A 7215-nucleotide genomic window follows, 5' to 3' on the forward strand; every position below is an offset into this window, starting at 1 on the left:
CGCCTGGAGATCTCCCACACACCCCTTCCACACCTGCCAGGCAGGCCTCTTGACTCCCCCACCCACCCACCTCCCTGAGCCTCTGCACTCAGATCTATCCCAATTCCATCACCAAGTCTCAAATGCCTGCCCTTCCCCAGGCCACTCCCTAGACCAGACTGTCTCATGGCTCACCTGGTTCTATGCACAGCGGCTTCTCCCTAGCTTATCTGTCCTGCTCTTCCCCTCATAGTGGTGTGACAGAGTGAATGAGCACCCATGCTGGAATCGGAGGGTTCCAGTCCTGGTTCTGCCACTTGGTAGCTGGATGACCTCAGACAAGTGACTTAGTTTCTCTGAGTCTTAGTGACTTTTTATTTTTTATTTTTTACACAAAGTAATGTAACTTAATGGCTTATGTACTAGGAAGTTGCAGCTGGGTCTAACTTCGGGTGTGGCTAAACCCAGGGCCTCAAATGAGGTCATCAAACCTCTCCCTCTGCATCTATCCACCTCCTCTCTGTTTCTTTTGTGCATTGGCCACATTCAGTTGAGTCACATGGAAGTTATCTCTAAGTCATGGGAAACTGGCTAACGATGCCTCAAGTTCATACGGTCACAGCTTCATATCCAAAGAAAAGGGCGCCCTCTCCCAGGGCCCTATCCTCAATATCCCAGAAGGACTCACTTGGGGTCTGCTTGGATCACATGACCATCCCTTGATCTAGTTGCTGTTGACAGGGCACGGGGCCTGGGCACAGGCCAGGCCTGATCTCATGCCACACCCATAGCACGGAACAGGTGGGGCTCCGTGATTGACAAGCCCACCAGATCCCATGGGATAGGAAGAAACACTTTTCTTGTGAAGAGGGTTCCTGTGAGTCTCAGGTTTCTAATATATAAAACAGCAATTACATATAACATCTATCTCACAAAGGATGCTATAATACTTAAATAAAATAAATCTCACTAAGTACATAGCATTTAGCAATAGTAAACCCTCAAAAAATGACAGTCTGTCTCTCTGATCCATCCTCCATAATGCTGCCATGGGGATCCTTCAAAACATAAATTACATTATGCCATGTCTCATTTAAAAAACAACAAAACAAAACAGAAACCTTAGCTGCAGCCCCTTTTTTTGGTCCAGAATAAGGTCCAAATTGGAACTGGAGGCCCTGCAAGGTGTGGCCCCTAACCCTTCCTGTGTGTACTCCTCTGGGCAGGCCTGCACTCCAGCCTCACCTCCCTGCTTGCACACTGGCACCCAGAGCTTCTCCAAAGCTTAGCTCCTTGCATAGCCTGAAGCAGCCTCTCTACATGGGTGCTGACAATCAGCAGTCACGCTTCAGAGCCTCTATGCCTTGGATAAGCCTACCCTCCCTGCAAAGCCAAGGCCTGCCGCTCCTACCCCAGGGAAGGCCACGTGCTACAGCAGAGGGCAGAGGGTCAGGGCCAGGGCACGGGGAGAGAGCATTCAGAGCCCTCTGGGAGAGAGGGGTGGGGGGTGAGGATGATGGGTCCTCCCATTCATTCACGCAAATATTGCTTCCTGACAACCTCCTAGGAGCTGGGGGCTCAGCTAGATGCTGGGAACACAGAATTGAACAACAAAGACAAGATCTCTGCCCCGTTGGGGCCTGTGGGAGGAAACAGACCTTGAGAGAGGAGAGTCAAGACGATCAAAAAATAAATGTATGGATAAATGCACATCTGAGTTCTGCATAGGTGCTGTGACAGAACCGGGAGCAGAGGGAGAAAGCATCACCTCATTCAGATCAACGGTGGGCAGAGGTGTCAGGAGAACAGGTGTTTGGATGACAAAGCACTTGGCGTGACCTGAAGGGCTGAGTGGGGTGAAGCAGAAGGGAAGACACTCTAGGCAGAGAGAACCACAGGGAAAAGGCCCCGAGGACAGTTTGGGGCTAGCCAGGGTCCAGTGATGGGTGCAGGGGCTGCGGCCAGATCATGCAGCCCCTGAGGACTTGGGGGCCATGACAAGTATTTATTTTATTCCATGAGCAATGAGAAGGCACTGGAGGGTTTTTAAAAGGGGGTGGTATCCATTTGTGTTTTTAGGAGTTCTCTCTGGCTGCCAGGAAGAGATGGGTCAGAGAAAAGGGGAGTGAAGGCAGAGACAGCAGGAGACTGGTGAGATGTTCCACAGAGGGTGGAGAGAAATTAGGTGGACAACGCAGAGGCAGAGGGTCCAGACTCCTGGTGGACTGGATGGAGGCGGGGGAGAGAGGGAGAGGTGTCAGGAATGGCTCTCTGGCTTCCATCTCTGGGGGCTGGTGGTGCTATTTTCAGAACTGGAAACATGAATCAGTCTGGATGTCAACTTTCTTGTTTTAATCCAGAAACACCCCAACTCCTCAGCTTGAGCCCTGGCTGCATCTCCTTTCGGCATCACCTCCACCCCTCCCACCCCTGCCTGGACCTCAGCTGTCTGATCCCCATCCAGGCTGCTGGCTCCCCAGCCTCCCTTCCCCCCTTGACTTCACTCGCCACTCCTCCCTGCCCACTGCCCAGGACGTTGTGGCTGTCTGGTCAGAATATCTGCTCTTGTTTCTCTGCCTAGTTTGTCTCTTTCTGGAATGAAGTTGCCGAGAAGGGTGGAGAGAAGCACATTTCTTTTTCCCGGGAGATCCCATCAGATTGGAGGCTCCCTGAAGGCAGTGGCTGTGAGTCCCCTGGAACTGGGGCTCTCTGTGGGTGGGGCCCTTCCCCCTGGCTCTGCTTCTTCAGTACATGCCTCCCTGCCTGCCAGCCCGAGGTGAGAGGGAAGTCCCAGTCCTGGACCCAGGGATCAGGGAGGGGCCGCCTCACCCATTTGGCTTAGCCTGGCTCAGCCCGTGAGAAAGTCTACTTGGCTTCCTCTCCCCGAAGGCCAGCCTGGGCTCCTCTGCTGTTACCTGGGCCTTCATTACTCAGCAGTGAGTTTGAGAGCAAATGCACAGGAGCCCCCATTCGCTGCCTGCATGCTGAAAATCCTGAGATCTGTGTGGGCAGATCCCAAACTTCTCAGAGCCCAACCACAGGTGAGGGTGAACCACTTCTGGCAGCAGAGGGGCCTGGGCCATCCAGCCTCCAGTCCTGTGAGGGGCAGGGCAAGGAGGGCTAGAGAAGGAGGGGTACAGGGACAGAGAGGGGGCATGTGGAGCTCTCCCCAGGGGCCCGGAGGCTGACATACACGGAAGGGGCACTGACAGGCACCGGGAGAGTATGTGCTAGCATCTTGGGGAAACTGAGGTGCACATAAAGGACAAGAGCATGGGGCTGAGAGAAAGGTCTAGCAACATCAAAACCAAAAGATGCAGGAGAGAGCTCGGAGCCCAGGGTGCCTCTGAGGCCCTCTGAACCCAGGGCCACTCCGTGCCTGTGTGTGGCAGGAAGAGCCCAGTCACAGGAATCCACAGGGGAGGGACTGGCCGCAGTGGGGCCCGAGACAGGAAACCCTGAGAGAGGGAGGGCCTGGGGGGAGGGACCCAGGGGAAAGCAGAGGGGTGGGGACCCAGAGGAGAGCCTGACTGGGGAGGGCTCAGACACTCAGGAGGGGAGGAGATGGGAGAAAGGGCTCCAGAGGTGGGGGTCAGAGGAGAGGGGGTGTGCTGGTCAGGCCCTCTGACCCCAGGCCCCAACAAAGGGCTGTCCAAGGACCGCCACTGGGACAAGATGGATGGGACTGGGGCTGCCAGGCCCTTTGTGGCGGGGGATGAAAGGCAGCAGGCTCTGAGAGTCCCCCAGGGGCCCCGTGTCTTGTTGGCCCCCCACCCCTCCCCACAGTGCCCTCAGGGGCCTTCGCGTGTTGGTGGGGGATGGGGAAGGGCTGAGGTGGGCAGGGGAGGAGTGAGTCCAACCAGGTATTTCTCCTGGCTGGGCTGCTCATACCTGAGGAAGATGGGGACCAGGCAGAGGGACAGCGGGGACCTGGCGTGTGCTTCAGGCTATACAGAAAGCGAAGCAGCCATGTGCCAGTAAAATGCAAACGAACTGCCTGTGAGGCCCCAGCAGAGGCGGCTGATCGGGCTGCTGTTGCCGTCAGGGGCCCCATCCCCCATCAGGCCTTCCCGCCTCTCCTCCAGTCCTGCTGCTGTCCTCCTGACCCCCTGGCTTCTTCCTGCCCCTGTCCCCCTTGGCGCTGCCAGTCGAGAAACCAGTTCTGTTCCTGCCCTGGATAAGGATCTCTGGGCTGGGCTCTTCCCAAGCAGCGGCAGAAACCTGGCAGGCTGACAGCACCCCCGCCCCCAGCAGGAGCTGCCAAGATCTCCCCACTGCAGGCCCACCGGGTTGCCCAGCCCCTTCCTGGCCATCCTTGCCACCGTCCACTGCCTCCTTCCTTCCCAGCCCAGGTCCCACCAGAAGAGAAGGTCTCCAAATGGCTTTGGAGGGGGCAGGGGTCCTCCCTTGCCTCTTCCCTAGGACGTTGCAGAAGCCGGGTCCCTCACTGCCCACCCCCATTCCCATTTCCCATCAGACAGCTGTTTGCCTGAACCACCTCTGCCCCCTGTACCCCAGGGCTCCCCACAGGGCTCTGACAATGGCTCCCCCACCGCAGGGTCAGCCAGGCACTGGCACAGAAGGGGGCAGGGTGAGACAGAGTTGACCCTACTTAACCCCAACCCGTGGTCTCCTCTCAAGCCATCATTCATTTCCTGAGATGTTCTGGTCCCTTTCTCATGCCTTAGAGCTGCACCCCCCTCCCCAACACCGCCACACAGAACGGACTTTAAAAGGTCATTTCCTCCATTCTTCTGACTCCTCATAAAATGTCTGCCTGACCTCTGCCCCTGCCCAGCACCCTAGAAACCCCAGGCCACTCCTTGTTTTGTGTCCCAGCCCTCCGCAGCGTTGCTGGCCACTCCTAACACCCCCCAGGGATCCTGCCGCTTGCTGGGGGTATGGGAGATGGCAAAGCAGAGAGGTGGGCAATTCTGGTAGCCATCAGGGGAGACCCTGGGATATTTGGAAGAGACTGGGCTCAGCTCCAACCCCCACCCCTTGAGGTGAGCAGGTGTGTCAGGCCAGGCTGGGATTCAAGCTGGTGACTCAAGCTGGAGCAGCGTGACAGCCACACAGTCCCGGGCAAGAAGCCCTCCCTTCCAGCCACCCCAAGGTGGAATCTTAGAAGCTGGGAATTCTAGAACCAGAGAACAGTCTCAGAAGGAAGAGCCCTCAACAACCATGCATCTTCTTTGTTCAAGAGAAAACTGGGGACCAGAAAGGGGTGTGGCCCCCTTGGGGAGGTCACTCAGGCAGCAGGGAAATCTTTGGTCACGTAAGAGGGGGCTGCTTAGGTTCAGTACAAACCAGCTTGGTCCCAACCAGTATCAGCTGGACCCTCACAACCTCTTCCTGCCCACCAAGGGGAGTGATTTTTCAGCATGGAGAGAGTTCTTCCCCAAAGTCTCGTGCAGTGGGGCAAACCCGGGTCCCTCGAGTGGCCTCTCTCTTCTCCATCTGGGCCAAAGATTATGAGGCCCGGACAGGTGCAGGGGGCTGTTCAGGCTCAGGTGGGGGATTACAGGACAAGGTTTCAGCAAGGGCCTAAGGGCAGGGGAATCTTGGGTTCCGCCCAGAGCTGCCTGGGGAGGGAGAGCCACCTCCCCCGGGCATAGCTTGGTGGAGGAACACAGCAGCTCCTCAGAGGCCTGACCGAGCTCCTACTCTCCCTTAGCCCACCCAGTGACACACCTGAGTACATGCCAGGGCCAGGTCCCCCCCTACTTGGGTCATGGACACAGGTGTCATCACTGCTTTCAGGGGTGTCTACCAAGCCAGGACCCTGGCCCAGGTCTTGCCTTGGGCAGATGGGCAGGATTCATTCCCTCCACACACGTTTAGGGAGCATCAGCTACATGGCAGACACTGGTGAGGACAGACAACACAGAGCTTTCCTCTGTCCTCATGTTCCCTGAGGCCTACCCTGTGCCATGTAGTCCCCTCACCTCTTGCTCAGTTCCAGAGCCAGGATGGGGTCTCCACAGCACACTCTGGGCAACAGGGTGTGAAGGAGGGCCAGTCCCTGCCATCCTCAGGCTGCCTGGCCTCCTCTCCAGCCCCTTTCCTCAAAGCTGTGTATGGAGGCTAAATCTCTCAGTGAAACTTTCCTGTCATTGTCCTGCTATCACAGCCCCTGATGCAGAAATCAGCCAAGGAACTGTGGAAACACAGGGGCAGAGAGATGAGGTCAGCCTGCCAGCAGCCTGTCTCAGGGCAGGAACCCGGGCCCTGACCCAGCTGAGTCCCAGGACTAAACGGAGCAGAGATTCCTCAGTTCCACAGCCCTCTCTGACTCGCCCCTTCCCACTGCCCCCGATCCTCCTCAAAGCTCCCCTCAGTGCCTCCTGACAGAGCTTCAGCCCCTCTCTGGACGGAACCCTTTCCTCAAGCGGCCTCAGGGCCTGGAGAGAGAGGTCAGTGGTGTGCCCCTAGGTGGGGACACTCTCACCCCCCTCTCCTTTCTTTCTCTGCTCTCCACCCCACTCTCTCTGTCCCTCCTCTCTCCTCAGTCCCCCACTCCAGCTCCTGGCTACAAGCCAGCATTGTTCTGTCCTGTTCCCCACTCCGTCCTCCTTTCCTCCCTGCCCCCAACAGCCGGCCTGTGGGCACCAGCCGAGCCCCAGGCCACAGTAGCCCCGGGCTGGGGGTGGGGCAGTGGGAGACCTTCTGGTCCCATCTCCTTCCTCATCACTGCCCTACCAGTCCCCACTGATGGCCTCCACCCCGACAGAGAAGGCTGGGGAGCTTGGGTTTCTCAAGGCCCCAGGTTATTTTTAATGCAACCAGCTCAGAAGATAAATATACCTCCCCTTCCCCCCAGCTGCCCTGCTCAGACAATACCCCCTCCAGATTCTCTCCTCCTGCCGTTCATCCACTCTCCTCAGACTTGACTCGCCTCTAATGCCTGCTTCTCACATTTCCTCCTGGTAGGTCCCCCTCCAGCCTGGAGTCCCAGCAGGAAGACAGCTTGACCCCCAAATCCCATAGATGAGGTGGGGGGTGTCCTGGTGTCCCGGCTCCACCTAGTGCCTTCCTGAGACCTTGCACACAGCCGCGGGGCCCTGGGGGAGCCTCCTGTTGGGCGGCACAGGCGGGCGCAGGACCCGGAGAGCTCTGGACAGGAGTCCCTCCCGCAGGTCGATCTGCCTCCTTGGCTGCAGCCTGGCTCCCGGGGCTCCTGGAGGTCAGGAGACCACTGCGTCTTCCTTTCCTTTCTCCCACAGTGCAGGTAAA

This window comes from Manis javanica, chromosome 14 (assembly GCF_040802235.1).
Source record: "Manis javanica isolate MJ-LG chromosome 14, MJ_LKY, whole genome shotgun sequence".
Taxonomy (NCBI): Eukaryota; Metazoa; Chordata; class Mammalia; order Pholidota; family Manidae; genus Manis; species Manis javanica.